Raw genomic sequence first — 20,609 nt, forward strand, 5'->3', positions numbered from 1 at the left:
ATTAGTTCCTTTTAGAGAAAGCAACTACATTTATTGAGAACATTATATGTCCCAGGTATTTGCATGTAATCTCCCTTAATCCTCACCTGAAACCACTGAAAAAGGTATTATACATCTTCATCTTGCACTTGATTAAACAGGCTCAGAAAAAAGTTACTTTGATTATGAACAAGCAGCCAGGAATGGGCAGCGGTATAATTTGAGGTCAGGTCTTTCTGTTACTGCAACTCTTGCTTTTTCTGCTACATTCTTCTGTGCCGTAAGCAGAAACTCAATCTACTTGAGAAACTAAGAAGGCTCTCCTTTTTTGCTCAATTTAATTTTCTTTGCAAACATTATTCATAACTAGAGAGTCACTGGTAAGCATATACTGCTCCTTCTATCTCAGTTCCCTGAAGAGAGAAACAAAACCTGGATTTGGGGGGGGGGGTGTTTAACAAAATCATTAACAATTTCCTAAAGAGTTCATCCATATGCTGCTGAGAAAAGAGAATGGCCTTCTTTAAAAATTATCTTCTGTAATGAAAATGATAAAAGTTTTTTTTTTTTTCTTTTAGGGATGCACCTGCAGCATATGGAATTCCCAGGCTAGGGGTCCAATCGGAGCTACAACTGCCAGCCTAAGCCACAGCCACAGCCACATGGGATCTGTGCCTCATCTACAACCTACTCACAGCTCACACCAACCCAGATCCCCGACCCACTGAGGGAGGCCAGGGATGGAACCCACATCCTCATGGATAATAGTCGGATTCATTTCCACTGTACCATAGCAGGAACTCCTGATAAAATTCTTTATAGAAGGTTTTCTTGTGCACACATGGATTTTTTCCCTTTGGATGTTATTTTTCTCACCTATAATACATGTAAATATAAATCAGTTATCAATATTAAAGTAACTTTTTTCCTTAAAATCCAAATGACTGTTTTTGAAAAGAAAAAAAAGCATTATCAAGATTCTCTTATCAACCTCACTGTTTATTATCATCCTATGACTTTCAGTTTAAACAAGATTTTTCTAAACCTTTTTTTTTTTTTTTTTGCATTTCATGTTATGCAAAGCCTGTTCTACTTTCACCTTCCATAACTTCCCCTACAAACATTTCTCCTATTTCTGAAACCAACTTAAGGGGATTTGGCAAGAAAAAGTATAAGAGATATATGAATCACTTCCTACCCTACAATTAACACAAGAAGAGAGAACTCAGTGAAAACAATAATTCCTCAGGCATATGTGGTTTTTGTTTTTAAGCCAACATAGTTTCCCTCTGAGTTCATCAGCTGCCATTTTGTAAATGAACCTTTTGCTTGCAAGAATCAACTTTAAGTGCTTTAGCAAATTACAATTCACACTGCTCTCATCATTTAATATGAGTATACTCAGCAATTGATCTGCAAGATTTTTAAGGAACCACCCTCACTGGCAAAAGCCCCAGGAAATCACTCTGAACCAGTTGTCTGGGAAAAACAACCTTGTAATATTTGCTCTATGCATAAGGTACATTTGAAGGATGTGTAAACATAGCAACATACATTTAAAATATGAGCAACTTTTTTTTTTTTTCCTCTCTGTTGCTTCAGAGACTGGAGTACTAAATGAAGAAGCTACTTTCTGTATGGCCAAATGTAAGCAATAGATTAGAGAATGGCAATCTTAGATATCTCATACTTGCTTAGATCTTTGACAACTGTGTTTTTATTTATTTATTTTATTTTTTTTATTTTTTTATTTTTTATTTTCCCACTGTTCAGCAAGGGGATCAAGGGGATACAGTACATTTTTTTCCCCCACCCTTTGTTCTGTTGTAACATGAGTATCTAGACATAGTTCTCAATGCTACTCAGCAGGATCTTCTTGTAAATCTATTCTTAAGTTGTGTCTGATAACCCCAAGCTCCTGATGCCTCCCACTACCTCCCTCTCCCATCAGGCAGCCACAGGTCTTTTCTCCAAGTCCATGATTTTCTTTTCTGTGGAGATGTTCATTTGTGCTGGATATTAGATTCCAGTTATAAGTGATATCATATGGTATTTGTCTTTGTCTTTCTGGCTCATTTCACTCAGTATGAGAGTCTCTAATTCCATCCATGTTGCTGCAAATGGCATTATGTCATTCTTTGTTATGGCTGAGTAGTATTCCATTGTGTATATATACCCCATCTTCCGAATCCAATCATCTGTTGATGGACATTTGGGTTGTTTCCATGTCCTGGCTATTGTGAATAGTGCTGCAATGAACATGCGGGTGCATGTGTCTCTTTTAAGGAGAGTTTTGTCCGGATATATGCCCAAGAGTGGGATTGCGGGGTCATATGGAAGTTCTATGTATAGATTTCTAAGGTATCTCCAAACTGTTCTCCATAGTGGCTGTACCAGTTTACATTCCCACCAGCAGTGCAGGAGGGTTCCCTTTTCTCCACAGCCCCTCCAGCACTTGTTATTTGTGGACTTATTGACTGGTGTGAGGTGGTATCTCACGGTTGTTTTGATTTGCATTTCTCTTATGATCAGCGATGTTGAGCATTTTTTCATGTGTTTGCTGGCCATCTGTATATCTTCCTTGGAGAACAGTGTATTCAGGTCTTTTGCCCATTTTTCCATTGATTGATTGGCTTTTTTGCTGTTGGGTTGCATAAGTTGCTTATATATTCTAGAGATTAAGCCCTTGTCTGTTGCATCATTTGAAGCTATTTTCTCCCATTCTGTAAATTGTCTTTTTGTTTTCTTTTGGGTTTCCTTTGCTGTGCAAAAGCTTTTCAGTTTGATGAAGTCCCATGGGTTTACTTTTGCTGTAATTTCTATTGCTTTGGGAGACTGACCTGAGAAAATATTCATGATGTTGATGTCAGGGAGTGTTTTGCCTATGTTTTCTTCTAGGAGTTTGATGGTGTCCTGTCTTAAATTTAAGTCTTTCAGCCATTTTGAGTTTATTTTTGTGCATGGTGTGAGGGTGTGTTCTAATTTCATTGCTTTGCATGCAGCTGTCCAGGTTTCCCAGCAATGCTTGCTGAATAGACTTTCTTTTCCCCATTTTATGTTCTTGCCTCCCTTGTCAAAGATTAATTGACCATAGGTGTCAGGGACAACTGTGTTTTTAAATCATTAGTGAGAAAACATTTTCTTACTAATTTTGCATTCCTGAAAAATGTCCCCTGCAACATTCTTAAAATTTCCAGGAAAAATAGGTACATTAACTTATAGAAAACTAAAGAATACAGATAAATCAAAATTGGACTACAGTGAACCTGGGATCTATGGTAGGTATGTATGCACGTGTGCATATATATATATACATATATGTAAAATATATCAACTTGTACAGCACACACATTGTCAAAGAAAAATTGCGCTGGACTGAGTTAAATAGATGAGGAAGACTTTATCCAAAACTACTGCAATAGAGATCAAGATAGGGTGATAAAAGAGAACTCAATTCCTCTGAAGCAAAAGGCAGGAAAATGTTTAAGTACTGAGATGAGCTAGTGAAAAAGTAGTACAGAATATTAGGGGAAGGGTTGGTCAACATGATTAGGCCATCTAGCTTTGCTTTTGCTAATCGTCTTCTGCCTCAGTTAGGCTCCTCTTCCCAGCAGGAGACAGGGGCTCTATCTTCCTTGATGATTCCCTGATGTCCAGGTCCTTGAGAAATACATTCCTAGATTATAAATCTGGTCAGAGGCTGGGAGACATTTCACAACTGACAGGGACAAATAAATGACAACTGCAAGTTTTCTATAGTAAATGCTCTAAGAAAAGGGAGGTTAGGGGTTCTACAGTCAGGAAGAAACCTGTCAAATAACGTATATATATGATAATGTAGTAATACACATATTGATATATATTGATACATAAAATAATGCAATGATAATGTAAAGTACATGTAATGTTGATATATTGATACAAATAATAATACAATGATAATATCAGGCATGCATATATATCTAGCATCTTACCTTGATGTAACTTAAATATTTCTATATATTAGTCCCACATTTGTGAACAGAAAAGTTGATGTTATATCAAGATAAGAGGTAATTTATTAACAGCTATGCATTTTCAAGAATCTATCAGGCAGCATTTGGAGGAAGAATTACCTCATACTGTTACAATCTCCATAAATATTGCACACAACAGTTTAAACATAAAGCTCTTACATAAGAGGAGTGATATTCATATTTCCATTTACAGCTTGTGAACAATCTAAAAGTCAGTTTTTCTGGAAAATGTGTGGGCCATCAAGATTCTATTTTGTCAAGAAAAACCTCTGGGACATTCATAGAGAAAACAGAAGCACCTGGAAAGAATATTAATAAACAGTGGTTAGGGAGATTTCAATTAGAGATAGAAAGTGGTTCAGTAAAAAAAAAATCTAGGCAAATGAGGAAATATTAGCAGAGGTGAATTTGCTAGAGAAAATACAAGCTTTCTAGAGATCAGTTTATGGTAACTCTCACTTACGACCTTAACTTTGAATATTTTTTTTTCTTATATAAGGTGGAAACATCTTTCCTTTCCATTGAAACAAACTGCAATAAACCTAAAAAAAGAATCTGGGAGTTCCCAGGTGAAGGAGTTTGTGACATCACTTCTGTGGTGCAGGTTCAATCCCTGGCCTGGGAACTTCTGCTTGCCATGGGTGCAGCCAAAAATAAATAAAAAATAAAACAGAATCTGGGCAAAGAATAAAGAAATAAAATTCAAGTGGAGAGATGATGCATTTGGCAAGGATGCAATTCAAATTCTTATATGTGAAATGTTAGTAATAATTATCAAATGCTGCATATATTGTATATAGCCTGTCACATATAACAAAAGCTGCTATTATAGTGTAGAATATAGGACTATTTCTATGATATTCGTTAAGTTATTCTCCATACGTATTTTTATATTTTTCATCAAGTCCTGTGGTTAAGAAAATTCTTTTCAAAATAAGGGTTCCCAACTGCCAACTCCAGTCAACATCCTGGTTTTCAGAATAAGAAACATGGAATAAGAGGCATTTAAAAATATTTTCCTTGTTTAAGGGTTGCTATTCAATGTGCAACTATGCAGTGATGTACAAGCTGCTCTTCTATGAGAATCAATTATTCTGATTCCTAAAAATTATTAATGAAATATTTTACATTTCTTTTTTCATACTAAGTCTTTGAAGCCGAGGAAAAAGTCTAACAACAGTAAACTGATATTCACTTACTTATGAGATATATCAAGAGATAAATCATGCATATATATATGAAGTCTCAGAAAAGGAATTTCAAGATAACAATGGATGAAAGGTAAAACTCTTTAAAGGACAAATTTTGTTTTTTTTAGAGAAGTTTTATGTTCATAGCAAAATATGTGAAAAAAATGAGAATTGCCGTATACTCCCTGTACCTACACCCTCCTCCACTATTAACACCCCAGACTAGAGCAATGCATTTTTGACAACTGATGGACCTGTACTGAAGCATCTTTATCACTTGAAGTCCAAAGTTCACCTTCATGCTTACTGTCTTACAGTCTATGGCTTTTGACAAATATATAGTGACGTGTATCCTCCACTGCAATTTTACTGCCCGAAAATCCTCTGCTCTGTCTTTTCATTGATTCTTCCCTCCCATTTGGCAACCACTAATCTTTTTACTGGCTCCATAGTTCTGCCTTTTCCAAAATGTCATATAGTTGCAATCATAAAGTTGGTAACCTTTTTAGATTAGTTTCTTTCTCTTAGAAGGATACACTTAACATTTCTCCATGTATTTTCATGTCTTGATAGTTCATTTCTTATTATCATTGACTAACATTCCATAGTCTGGATATACCCCAGTTTATTAATTCACTCATCTGCCAAAGGGCTCCTTGATTGTATCCAAGTTTTGGTAACTATCAATAATATAGTACCTACTTGAGTAGAAACCTTGATGTAATACAGTTCCTTTGCTCCAGAGTATAACTTCTTTGAATATATACATTTTCTCCCAGGTGCATTTAAATATTAATTTATTTGATATCACATAGCACATTTTGAGTCCTAACTTTGGCAGAAATCCAGTCTTCCACTTTTATGCAATGTATTAACAAACAATTTTAATTGGATTCATTGAGACCGTAATATCAACAAGATGTGTTCCTTATTCGAAGCTGAAATCCTTAATATTTGCTTTCCCCTTTCCCTCTTTGCAAGAAATACTTCTCTCATTCCCTTAGCCTACCTACATCACACATCAGTTAAGACATTTTACCAGGGATGCTTTTCCTCATCTATTCAAGATGAGAGCAAGGTTCCCTGTCTCATGGCTCATAGTAACCTGGCTATATCAACTAGCATTAGTAATTATTCATTAGATTGCAGGCTGTAAGGAAATATGGATAATGCTTGCTTTTTCAGGACTTGAGCACCTAATGCAGTGCCTGGCACACAGTAGAAGGTTTGTAAATAAATAAATGAATGAATTAATGCATTAGTAACTAGATAAATGCATAATATAAATAATATTCATAAAGCATGATACAAAGTAATAATATTCACCTTTTTATATTTCTCATTTATATGTCTTAGAATTACATTCAATTTTATCAATAACAATGCAGAATATAACTTCAATAAATTTTGATGAAATGCACTAAAAACATTTGTAAATGAGTATACACTATTCCACAGTGAGAGAGATAAAATATGTAAAAGCTATTACTACATTCTTAAGTCATACTCAATATTATTTATTATATGTTATAAACACACACACTCTTCCTAGCATAGTATCACCTATAATATTATAATTTCTGTTTCATTCCCATTCCCTTTAAAATCCATATCTAACCTTTAAACTTATTGAATTGCATTGTTTTAAATGACTTCTATAACTTGTCAAGGTCATATTATGGTCATGTTGAATTTTAATCTTGACATTTAAAGTGATAATCAGTTTTAACAACTAAAGAGAACTGGATATTACTAAGTTCACAGACTTTTCTATCATCTTAATCTCAATGAAAATACTAAACAGCTTCTGGCCCAGGATTGACCTCTACATGTAAAACTTCTGTCCACTTTGGCTGACAAAGAGCTACTAATGAATTTAATTGTTCAACCTACTTTGTTTCCAATGAATAGGTCTATGATGCTTATCTATTTTTATCAGTTTGTGAATGAATTCAATTATTAATATTTTGTAATATTAATATTTAATGTCTGTTTTCAAGTTTGGATCAAAAGATGTTACTACTTGTCAAAATACATTACTACTGTCAAAATAGATTCATAATGAGAACAATTAAAGTAAAATTTTAATCTGCTACCATATTTATTTCCTTTCCTGCATTGTTCCCATTGTGCCACTTCCTTACTTTCTGAATCTGGCAGCTGCATGTATGATGTCCTTCTCTAGATGCTGTGCCATGAAGAAGTCTTTGTAATTATAATAGGTGATCATCTATAACAGATAATAAGATAAATGTGTTTGTGCATTCCCAATCACAAGTTCATGTCTTGGACAATGAAATGATTTTACTTGTGCTTGATTATGAGAATTTCTTCCTCTGAATAAGTAAGACCTTATTTTACCTCTTTATGCAATTATCTGTTTATAGTTCTACCTTTGCCCACTAGACTAGATACTCCTTCAAGACAAATGAATAATTCATCCATCTTTGATCCCCAATGCTTGGGACACATAAGTATTTGTTTAATAAATCAAGCACTGGTATGCTATAAAGTAGGAAAATTTGGAGATGTGAGTGGTCAAGAGGGAGGGAATTAAATGCCCCTCTGAATTCTAAGAATAACATACTTAGTATGGGATGGGGGAGTAATCAAAGGGGCTGACTAGTTGATGGGTAGTATGTATTCCATTTTCAAATTCTTTATTATGAGCATCCCTGAGTGCACCTTGAAATGGAAGATAAGAATTTCTATTTTATTTTGTCTCATGAGGAAATGGTATGTGTGTCTATTCTCATGGCCTCTGTTGCTTCTCTACAAATATTTCTCCAATACCTTGATGCAATTATTTTCAAGAACCCAAGAGATTTCAAAGGCAAATGACAAAAAATAGATTTTTTTCATTTTCTGGTGTTTGGAAAAACACATAAAAATATGTTTAAGATTTTCAACCATATTTAGATTTCATGAGATTTTACTCATCTTCCAGAAGAAAAAAATAATTAAATAATCAATATGATAAGATGCATATATAGGTATATAAAATCATTCTTTTAAAACAGCAAATAATTTATATTCCCATTGATGATTTGCAAACTTTTAATAGGAACTAAGTTTATTTCTTTCTAAGTCTTCTCTAACCCCCCCCTCCCCTTTTGGCTTTTTAGGGCTGCACCTGAGGCATATGGAAGTTCCCTGGCTAAGGGCTGAAATGGAGCTACAGCTGCCGGACAGCCACAGCAACAACAGCCACATCTGCAACCTACGGCATAACTCACAGCAATGCTAGATCATTTAACCCACTAAGCAAGGCCAGGGATTGAACCCGCGTCCTCATGGATACTAGTTGGATTTGTTTCAGCTGAGCCATAGACGGGAACACCCCAAACCCCCATTTTAATACATTCTCTGAAAATTTTTTCACTTTGACCACTCTAGATGCATTCTAATAAACAATAGATGATTTTTAAAATTTTCATTTTAAGTGTAAATATTAAGATAGGCTAAAAATAGTACAATGAATGCTACAACTTACCATATGTTATTTGTACCTGATCAAAATATTTTCCAGTAATTTTTGCATTTTATTTGCCTTTTGCTCTATAATGACTAACCTTCTTTTTCTTTCACTTTGCAATCTGGATTTTGATTTTTCATATTCAATTTTGCTTTTAAATAAATTTATACTCATTTTTCCTCTGTTCTGGATGCTTCATTTTCAAGAGAAAATTTGTTTCCATAAATACTGAATGTCTTCCTACCTGGAGGAATTCTAATACATTTACCTTATGTTTTGGACATGTGCCATTGTCTTTAGGAAGGCTAAACGCACATGCTATTTTTAGTAGAAAGTTATAAATTATACTTTGGGGGGTAAGTTAAAAAAGATTATTTCAATAATTCAACTGAATACGTTTCAAGCATATTGATAAAGATTTTCAAACTAATTTTGTGTGTGTGATAACCATCCATTAAAGATCTAAAATGAATGCCTGCTATTTTAAAGCATAATTAAACCAAGGAAAAGCTGTGCATAACTAGCATGTTCTGTAAAAATAATTGGCTCATTAACTAAACTAACAGCCCATTCTCATTTCTAGATTTTAATTGAAGAATGGGTGGAAACAGTAAGGTGAGCTCATTGCCCAATATACATAAGCATGAGACAATTAAAATTTCTGTACAGATGCCCATATTGCTTGAAATCTTATGAATATTGTTGTGGAGTACAGAATCACAGGTGAAAGAAGCACATATTTGACTGTTGTTTATGTGTTCACACACACACTCGTGTATACACACTTCATTTTTGTCCCCTCCCCTTTTATTTCACTCCCATTTCCTCTTTTCTTAGATAATTGTTTTCACGGATGTAATATAAATATTTCAACCCATGGCCTAATGTTTTTACCATATTCAAGTAAATCCATGAAAAATAGATGATTGTTTTCAGACTTAAAATTTTGTGTACATGTCCTCATGCCAAAGATATAATCCTGAAAACCATTTATCACATATTTAATCAATTCTTTTGATTGAAGTATGCCGCCACATCTTAAAAATGGTTTATATACATCTTCTGCAGCATAAAGTGGAATGTTTGAGTCTTTCTTTTTTTTTTTTTTTTTTTTACTTTTTAGGGCTGCACTCACGGCATATGGAAGTTCCCAGGCTACGGGTCTGCAGCTGCTGGTGGAAGCCACAGCTGTGGAAACACCGGATCCAAGCCTCATCTGCGACTTACACCACAGCTCATGCCAATGCCAGATCCCTGACCCACTGAGTGAGGCCAGGGATTGAACCTGCATCCTGATGGTTACTAATCAGATTTGTTTCCCCTGTGCCACAATAGGAACCCTAAATCTATTTACGTTGTCTCTGTAATCCAATATATTGTGATCATTGATATACATTGATCTATTTTTCTTTTATTTTTCCAAGTTTTATCCTTTTTTGTATTATCCTTGCTTAATCACGTTTTCATTCTCTTTTTATGGTCTACGATTTTATGAATCATATATGCAGTATTTATTTTTTTTGGTTTCTGAAAATTTTAGTATGTATTCCTAACCTTGAAAAGCCTGAAACGAATTGTCTCTTCTTCCTAAGTAGTTCATGGATCCTTAAAATTTTAAATCTGATTTCTAATATTTCAGTATATTATCTAATGTTTTAATTTTACTTTGTACCTACTTCTATTTACTATTATTTTAAAAAATAATAGTAAAGATTATTAACTATGAATAACGATGGTTATTCAAATTCAACCACTACAAATTTCTTTGCTCATCATTGTTCAGTGCACCCTACTTCTTTTTATGCTTATTTTCTCTCTTGCTAAAGACCGTTCTTTGTACATGGTCTCCAGTCTTGACTAAAAATACATGAGATTTATGTGAGAAGTTTTAAAGTTCTAATTATTCAAGCACCATCTAGATCACTTAGGTTAAAAAAAAAAAAAAAAACCCTCGAAATATAGGATTCAGTCATCAGACTATTTTTTTTTTTTTTTTTTTTTTTGTCTTTTTGCCATTTCTTGGGCCTCTCCCGCGGCATATGGAGGTTCCCAGGCTAGGGGTCGAATTGGAGCTGTAGCCGCTGGCCTACACCAGAGCCACAGCAACGCGGGATCCAAGCCGCGTCTGCGACCTACACCACAGCTCACGGCAACGCCGGATCGTTAATCCACTGAGCAAGGGCAGGGATCGAACCCACAACCTCATGGTTCCTAGTCGGATTCGTTAACCACCGCACCACGACGGGAACTCCCAGACTATTTTTTGATGCTCCTCAAACAACTCCAATAACTGCCACTACTGCTTTGATCTTTTTTTTGTTTGTTTGTTTCAGTTACAATCTGTGTGTGGTAATTCCTCTTTGTCTCATATGAATGAAAATGTCTTTATTTCTTGTTCTTGAGTAATTTTTTTAATGAGGTTTAGAATTTTAGTTTGGATAGCTATATGTCCTCAATACTTTGAAGATATTATTCTATTGTCTCCCCACATCTATTTTCTTTCTGAGAAAACAACAACAGATATTTAAACCCAGCCCTCCAAAATAAGGGGTATTGTTTCCAGGGCCCCCTTGAATTTTTTAGCTTTGGCTCCAACTCCCTACTTTAATGTTGAATTTGTTTTTCCCCTCTAAGTCCTAGGACTAGGGATTCCCCTCCATCCCAATTTTTGTTAAGTTTGTCCATTTATTATTTGTTGCTTTTCATGTGTTGCTGTATGTAAAAGCAACATGTAAAAGAAAACACATGTATGACTATGTGTTCAAACTGGAAGAAAAAAATTCCCAATATCAGTTCAGCCTATCCTATTGACTGAAAGCAACTCCTTTGCTTTTTTTTTCCCTTTAAAATTAACTTGAATGTTCTGTCTTACATTCAATAAACAGCACTTTTCACCCTTCTTGAAATGTCTGTGCTCAGTGAGGACACAACTTGATTTGTCACAAATACTGTTCTTCCTGTATGTGACTTCATGCAGAGTTCCATCCTGCCCCATATACGAAGAATATTCTTATGCTTTATTTCTAACTGGCAACATTTCTTTGTTTTTCAACTTACTTCTAAGTTTTACTTTTAGCAGGACTGTAGAGATATACACTTACATCTTAATGGATCCAATTGGACTTAAAAGAATAGATTTCTGTATCACAGGGGCATTTGTCTTTACAGATACTGCTTTCTATTCTCTGCACCTGTTTTCATGTTATATGCCCAGTGTGACAGGAAAGGAGTTAATTTATTGAGTGTTATAGATAATAAAGATTCCAGCAGACTAATGTCATTTAGTATTGTTTTCATTATTTCTGTGAATAACAACAACAACAATAACAGTAATATAAAATGTGATTTCTACCTATAGCAGTCTCAGTTTTTCTTAAATGCAGTAGAAGGCCCTTCACACTCTATTTGTCAGCTTGGCTTTCAGGTTTTCATTTTGTTGGCTAGAAGACAGATAAAGGGGATTAGGGACTGAACTGAGCCTGGTTTCTGCTAATCTCCAACTTGAATTCTTTCAAGGGTTGCAAAATATGATTCAAGTATTTCACAGGCCTTTATAACCTGAGCCGGACTTTGTCATCTGTCTGGTATATGTGCCATCATGGGTGGATTTGGAACTGACATTTTATATCTCTGATCTCAACTGTATAAATATTTGTTTAGAGTGACTATCAACATAGCACACAGGCATTCTCCTCTGATGTATAGATGATAGCATAGTTTTTAACTGGGGCCCTATGCACTGGGCAGGCACAAACTGACAGAGGACAATGAGGCGAATTTTCAGAGAACGTAGAATTTATACTTTTCTTAGGTAAAATGTAGAGCGGTTGCTTCTCTGCCAAAAACCATTTTTAAATAATTTGGGTTACATTAAACATATCTCGGTACTATTGTACTATGGCTGTGTAAATTGTTAACATTAGGGAAAGAATATTAGGAAATTCTCTGTATTCTTCTGCAAGTTTTTCATAAATCTCAAATTATTTCAAAATAATAATTTTTTAAGACAGAGAAACTTAAGAGGTATTTCAGCCAATTGCCATGCATGACTTTTATTTTGATCCAGAATAAAACAATAAGCTATTGAAATAAAAAACACTTGGAATTGGGAAAATTTGAACACTGAGTGGATATTTAATGATATCTAAAAAACTTGGTTTCTTTTCAGGAGGATAATAACATTGTTGTTATTTTTGTTAAATAAATCTTTTCTTCCAGAGGTAAATGCTGGAATATTTACAAAAAATTTCTCATATATGTAGCCATGTATCTGAATCTATAATGGTGAGTTGGTTTTCTCAAATACCTTATACATAGAATCTTCCTTTAGTTGGAATTAAATTGATCAAGGTTCTACTTTTTTTCCCATATTATCTTCCAAGGCATTATCCCCTGGGAAGACTGTCTTAAATCCCCAAGAGAAACAATTAAGGCAATATTATGTAAATATCCTAACCCTTAATAGATGAATTAATATTCTTGAAGTTTTAGCTCATTTCATGAAGATGGGATGAAGTCAATATTAGCGGCATTGTCATTTATCAGTAAGTTATTTGTCAATATACTCAGTATGCACATAAAATCTCTAGTTTTAATGAGAGAAAGGATCACCTCAAATATTTAGCAAATCTTGAAAATGATATGGATTGAAATAACGGGCGTATAAAGACACAAGCTTGGAGAGATTTAGCGACATTTATTTCTAACTAGTTTTTCTCAGATGAGGAAGTTAAGGCTTACACTTTAGCATGGTTTGAAAATCCCTCTAAAAATTATCTGACTTTCTCTTAGATTAAAGAGTAATTTAAAACTTTAGGAAGAGTGAAAGTGATCAAATGAATTCCATCACTTAGCCAACAATTTTTTGAACCATCACCTTTTGACAAATATTGTACAAAAACTGGACTGAAAAGATGAATTACAGCACCCCTACTTCCAAATCACTAAAGAAAAATCTTCTCATCTTAGTCTATGTTGAGGTAATTAAAGATGATGCCATAAAAATTTATTTTAAAATGTTAAATGTGTAAAGTTAGAGTATTTTGTTTTTGAGGTTAGGATGTCTTGTTTTGATTCTAATGATGCTGAAACTAGATAGTGATTATATTTTATGTTTTTTTTTCTTTCTATACCCACACCTGTGGCATATGGAAGTTCCCAGGCTAGGAATCAATTGAAGCTGCAGGCCAATGCTGCGGTCAAGGCCACACCAGATCCAAGCTGCATCTGCAGTTTATGCTGCAGCTTGCAGCAATGCTGGATCCTTAACCCACTAAGTGAGGCTAGTGATTGAACCTGCATCTTCAGGGAAACTATGTTGGGCTTTTAACCCACTGAGCCACAATGGGAACTCCAATTTTTTTGCATAATTTTTATGGTAGTAAGATAAAAGTTTGATCACATGATGTAAATGTGGTCCTCCAAGGTGATTTTTTTTTTTTTTTATTGTTAGGGCTGTTAGTGTTGTTACTGATAGAAATTTGTGTAAACTATTAGAGAAAAGGTGGCAATTGATATCTAATCAAAAACAAGGACAAACTAATGAATAATTAGAGAATATGTATCACTAGTAAGCTAAGGAAACACAGTGGTGGAACTTTTGCTTATCATAAAACTTTAACAATGAGTAGGTGTTTTCTAGGTGTCTCAGGTTTGGGAATATATGCTATTAACCAGTGATGGATCTCTACAGTAAAATTTGGAAACGTTTCTTAGGTATTACATTTTGCTTAAAGCCACAGTATTGGAAAGGTGCTGGTGGAAGAGCCAAGCAAAAAGATCCCTTTTGTTCCAGAAAATCTCTTGAAAAAGAGGAAGGCCTTTCAAGCCCTTCCCCCTGGGGAAAGCAGGCACTTTTGCAAAAGAAAGAGCAGAGGAAAGGAAAAGAACCCAAGTTTAAATGACTAGAATGGTTCCTCCGTGATTCCTGGTGGGCAACTACTTGACAGAGTGCACTTTAGACAACTAGATGTGAATCAGTCTCACGGCTTGGAGGTGCCAGATAAATATTCCTTGGCCTTTGTTGTACACATCCCAAGAATTAATGGGGTGAGTTTATTGGTACAGAGGACCACTGCAAAACTTACCCTGAATAAGACTTTCAGTGGTGTCTTGATGAAAGTAACCCCTCAAACCATAAAAATGCTTCATACAGTGGAACCTTGGATTTCCAAAACTTAAGCCTGTTAGGGAACTCATACTGAAACATAGAAAAGCCAAGGTCAAGAATAAAATCATCCCTCTTATGGAGAACTCTGTGATTGAGGAGCACCTGGGAAAGTTTGGTGTCACTTGCTTGGAAGACTGCATTTATGAAATTGCCTTCCCAGGGGAATAATTTTCAGATCATCTCAGGGTTTTTGCACCCTTTCCAACTCTCAGTGGCCCATCATGCTACCAAGAGTAGAGTGGGCTTCCTCAAAAAATGGGTTCACCTGGCTGTTGAGGTGAATGCATCAATCAGTTCACCCAGCAATTGAACTACCTCAGGATATTTGAAAGTATGGTGCACTGGAACCATGCGTTTTTGTTTTATGCAGTTGTCACCCAGTATCTTCAAGGAAGATTGTTTTCTTCTATATCTTTAGAAACTGGAGGGGAAGGGTCAGGGAAAGATGGTAATTTTCACAGCTGGTGCTTTTCATGCCATCCCAATTCCAGGGAAAAGTTCCTGTGTATTTTCTGCCATGACCTTCATCTACCTCTGAAAGTAGCAAAAGACTCATGCTATGGAGGAGGGAGTCCTGTGCTGTCACATATTCTATCCCAAGGTTAAATGTTGATGAAGGAACACCCAAGCATGAATATAAGATAGCAGTGGACCAAGTTTAGCAGTATACTTGAATCTGGGGGTTCCTAGGGCCTTGTTTTGGAAAGAACTTCAGTACAGTTAAAAGAAGAAGTGCACACAGATGATCCTAGCTACAAAACAGAAACAGATCACAGACATGGAGAGCAGATTTGTGGTTGCCAGGGGAGAGAGGGGAGAGTGTGGGATGGATGGGGAGTTTTGGGTTGGTAGATGCAAACTGTTACATTTGGAATGGATGGGCAGTGGGGCCCTACTGTACAGCACAGGGAACTATGTGTGATTGTGTCACTTTGCTATATAATGGAGATTGATGAAACATTGTAAATCAGCTATGCTTTAATTAAAAGAAAAGAAATGAACAAAAAAATAAAAGAGAGAAAGTTCAGTTAAGACCTGTACTTCTAGAGTTCCTATCATGGTTCAGTGGGTTAAGAAACCAACATAATACCCATGAGGATGCAGGTTTGATCCATGACCCCGGTCAATGGGTTAGGGATCCAGAGTTGCTGCAAGCTGCAGAATAGTTCACAAATGTGGCTCGGATCTGGCATTACTATGGCTGTGGCACAGGCTGGCATCTGTGGCTCGGATTCGACCCTATCCTGGGAACTTCCGTATGTTGCAGGGGCCATTAAAAAAAAAAAACAAAAACCTTCTGGACAAGATGGAGTAATAGGAACTGGATTTACTCTCCTGGCTTAAACAGCTAAAAATTAATAAAATATATTAAACAATAATTGTTTAGGTTTTGAACAATAAGCAGCATAGGACAATGATTATATAAGGCTGTTAATTATAATCATAACCCATAAAAAGCAGTGGCATAATGTTTTATGAAATACAGTCAAATGTTGGTGTTTGAACAAGTCCCTGGTCATCTGTAAAAAATAAAGCTGGATTCTTTTTTCATATTTATTAGCAAAATAAAATTTTTAGGGATGAAATATTTAAATATGTTAAAATACTACAATACTAGAAGAAAGTATTTTTTCTTTAATAACATTTAATTTTACAAATTATTTTATCGTTTCATGTGTTGCATTTATTCCTTTAAGAGTATACAAATATAATTTAATACATGCAACATCAGCTAGAGTACTCAACACACAAAGAGTATTCAATGGATATAGTCTTAGTAGTAGGACCAAATTAGCCCTATACTAAATTGTTTCAGTTGCACCCTAATAAGGCTTACAAGCAAGCATCAATTGATCAGACTATTTCTTAACTACTTCCTAGAACAAAGTTACAAATCTTAAAAAAATACAAAAATGCCCAGGATCAAATAAAGTAAAATTCATAGTATCTGACATGTAATCTACAACTACCATGCATGCAAAGAAGGAAAATATAACCCATAAAAAAATTAATTAGGAAAAACAGACTGAAAAATGATGCAGATGGTATAATCTGTAAGCAAACACATTCAAACAGTTACAAGTGCTTTTATAGGTTCAAACAGGTAAAGAATCAACATCTTAGAGATATAGAGGATAAAATAAAATAACCCAAACTGAGATCCTAGAGATGAAAAATACAATTTCTGAGATGAAAAATAAATTGGATGGCATTTAGACAGATAAGACAATGCAGAGGCAAAGATTTGTCTCCCCAGAGAAGTAAATTTTTATAATTATAATCTGTCCCATTGAGTAGTACAAATATTAAGTCTGAAATGAAAAACATCAGCTTGGTCATCTCTTTACATTTCAAATTTACATTCATTTTTCTGGTTGTGTTTCCAAAAATAATTAAAATCATGAAAGTTGTCTTTGATGGCATTAAAATTAAGAACCTATCGATTTTATGGATTGTCCTGCACAATGCAAATGTCTAAAGTCTAAATATTACATTTATATATTTTTTGCTCATTAGCAAAATGAAAGCATGAATGTACAAAACAAGTTATGGAGGAATATAGGAAAGTAAAGTTCTTACTTAAATATGGTTTACATAGTAAAAAAAGTGATGTAAGGATTAGCATTTTTTTTTTTCTGAGAAACGTGAGTCAATTTAAAACGTAAATGGGAAGATGAATTTAAAGAATGATAATTACATTTTAATATCATTTTAATATATTATCAATCTTCATTTTTTTGTCACTGATAACATACTCTGCAGAAAATTGTAAGATATTCAAAATACTCGTTGAAGGGTGGGAAGCCAAGATTTTTAGTTGCTATAGAGGCACATATTAGCAAATACATTTTTTTTGAACCTCAGTACAGAAAATAATGCTCTTTATGCTAAGAGAACCCTTTTTTTTTTTTTTTTTTTTTTTTTGTCCTTTTGCCATTTTCTTGGGCTGCTCTCACGGCATATGGAGATTCCCAGGCTAGGGGTCAAATTGGAGCCGTAGCCACCGGCCTACGCCAGAGCCACAGCAATGCGGGATCCAACCCGCATCCGCAACCTACACCATAGCTCACGGCAACGCCGGATCTTTAACCCACTGAGCAAGGCCAGGGATCAAACCCGCAACCTCATGGTTCCTAGTTGGATTCGTTAACCACAGTGCCAGAACTCCGAGAGAACCCATATTAAGTTAAATGCATCTCAGAGCAGCTCAGAAAAATAGGATGTGCCATGATGAATCTATCTTGCATATCTTGTAATTATTTGTGTATATATGTTATGTATCTATATCTTCATCTAAATATACATCTATATCTCCTAAAATAATATCTTACATATAATGAAGTCATATAGTCCAGTAAGTTGTTCTGGTGTGGTAGTCCTTGAAAAAATTATTATTAATTACAGTCCCATTTGTCTTAAAAAATGTGAGAGAAATATGCTAAAAACTTGAGCTATGTTCTGACTGGATTTGTGTTAGTAATTTTGGTACAGCAAATAATTAATTTACTATAAATTATTTAATTCCTCAATTATTAGAAAGAAATATTAAACTGAATCTTTTAGAGCTGGTAGAATTTGTCCCAGAAGATAATATCTGCGGTTTTCAACCTTGTGCTGAGAAGTATATCACTGGTGAACAATCAGACAAATATATACATTATTATTTTTTAAAATTATTATATTTGATTTACAATGTTCTGTCAAATATATACACTATTAATATAGGTTATTATTTAGGGTTTTATAAACAAATTGTTATAGAAATAGTTATTGACTTTTCCCCTCAAGGGAACAAAACGGCATTTCCACTGTCATTTTCTGTCCTCTTGCAAAGAAAGTAGAAAGGTAGATTCCATCTGGAACACTTCTCTAAATGGGCTGTTGAAGTGAGATGTCTTTGGTTTTTTTATTTTAATAATTTTTATTTTTTCCATTATAGTTGGTTTACAGTGTTCTGTCATTTTTTTGCTGTACAGTAAAGTGATCCAGTCACACACACACACACATACATTTTTTTCACGTTATCCTCCATCAGGTTCCATCAAAGTTACTAGATATAGTTCCCTGTGCCATACAGCAGGATCTCATTGTTTATCCACTCCAAATGCAATAGTCTGCATCTATTACTCAGGCAAGAATTGCACTGGTTTTCATTAAACTCTTGAAGAGGGTGTAAATTGTGCAAGTCCTGTCTAACATTGTGATCACCTGACAACCGACATCAAATTAAGCTTGTAAAAATTAAGACAGGTACACAGGAATAAAGACATTTTTCATCCTTTGACTATATTGTCACCACAGTCTCACTACAAAGAAACTGCACCCTAAAAACAGTGATGAAATCCAGACATTCCAAGTTGTATGAATGCTCTCATCTGTAATGTTGCTGAGTGCAGGTTTCTTCTTCCTGTATAATCCTTTTATTTTTCCTACTCATATATGGCTGTCACTTGTAAAGTTTTACAATAGGAAAGTAATCTGCTATAACAGCTCACTTGAACAACACATTCTAATATGGACCGAAGGAAGTGTTAAGATCATCACTTTTCATTCTGGCTTACTTCACTTTGTATGACAGTCTCCAGCTCCAAATACCGTATGATATCACTTATTTGCGGGATATAAAATATGGAACAGATGATCCTATCTAAAAATAACAAACAAACAAACAAAAAACAGAAACAGAGCATGGACAAGAAGAGCAGATTTGGGGTTCCAGGGTGGCAGGAAAGGGGAGGGAGTGGGAGGGACGGGCATTTTGAGGGTTTCTGGGGATGCAAACTGTTATATCTGGAGTGGATGGGCAATGGGATCCTACTGCACAACAGAGGGAACTGTGTGTGATTGGGTCATTTTGTGGTACAATAGAGCTTGATGAAACATTGTAAATCAACTATACTTTAATAATAATAAAAATGAAAAAATAAAATAAAATACAGATATTAACAAAAATAGAGTCCTTTTGTTCATTTGTGTAGGGGCAATGTATAGAAGGGAAAGATCACACATGCAAAAGAGATCACTGAAAACTATACCTAGAACTACATATGGCATAGCAATCCCACTCTTGGGCATATATCTGGACAAAACTTTCCTTGAAAAAGACACATATACCTGCATGTTCATTGCAGCACTGTTCACAATAGCCAAGACATGGAATCAACCCAAATGTCCATCAGCATATTAGGAAGATGTGGTATATATACACAATAGAATGCTACTCAGCCATAAAAAAGAACAAAGTAATGCCATCTGCAGCAATACGGATGGAACTAGAGACTCTTGTACTGAGTGAAGTAAGTCAGAAAGAGAAAGACAAATACCACATGATATCACATATCTGGAATCTAATATTTGGCACAAATGAACTTTTCCACAGAAAAGAAAATCATGGAGAGTAGACTTGTGGTTGCCAAGGGGGAGGGGGAGGGAGTGGGATGGACTGGGAGCTTGGGGTTAATAGATGAGGACTATTGCCTTTGGAATGGATTAGCAATGAGATCGTGCTGTGTAGCATTGGGAACTACGTCTAGTTGCTTATGATGGAGCACGATAATGTGAGAAAAAAGAATGTATACATGTATGTGTGACTGGGTCACCATGCCGTACAGTAGAAAAAAAAAAAGGTAACCCCCCCAAAAACAACAAACAAAAAACAAACAAACAAATAAAAAGAGATCATTCCTTTTCAGCCACTCTAACTTCCTTTCTGTGCTCTCTACAGATTCTTACTCAGATGGTTCCTTCAGGTCATTTAAGTTTCTGCTAAAAACCCAAGT

The 20,609-nt window shown here is 35.0% G+C and overlaps 1 pseudogene; it reads left to right on the top strand.

The window, feature by feature from the left end:
• The window catches only part of LOC100512896, a 182,065-nt pseudogene that overhangs the window by 104,488 nt on the left and 56,968 nt on the right, over positions 1-20,609 (top strand).

The sequence above is a fragment of the Sus scrofa genome, chromosome 4, assembly GCF_000003025.6.
Source record: "Sus scrofa isolate TJ Tabasco breed Duroc chromosome 4, Sscrofa11.1, whole genome shotgun sequence".
Classification (NCBI taxonomy): Eukaryota; Metazoa; Chordata; class Mammalia; order Artiodactyla; family Suidae; genus Sus; species Sus scrofa.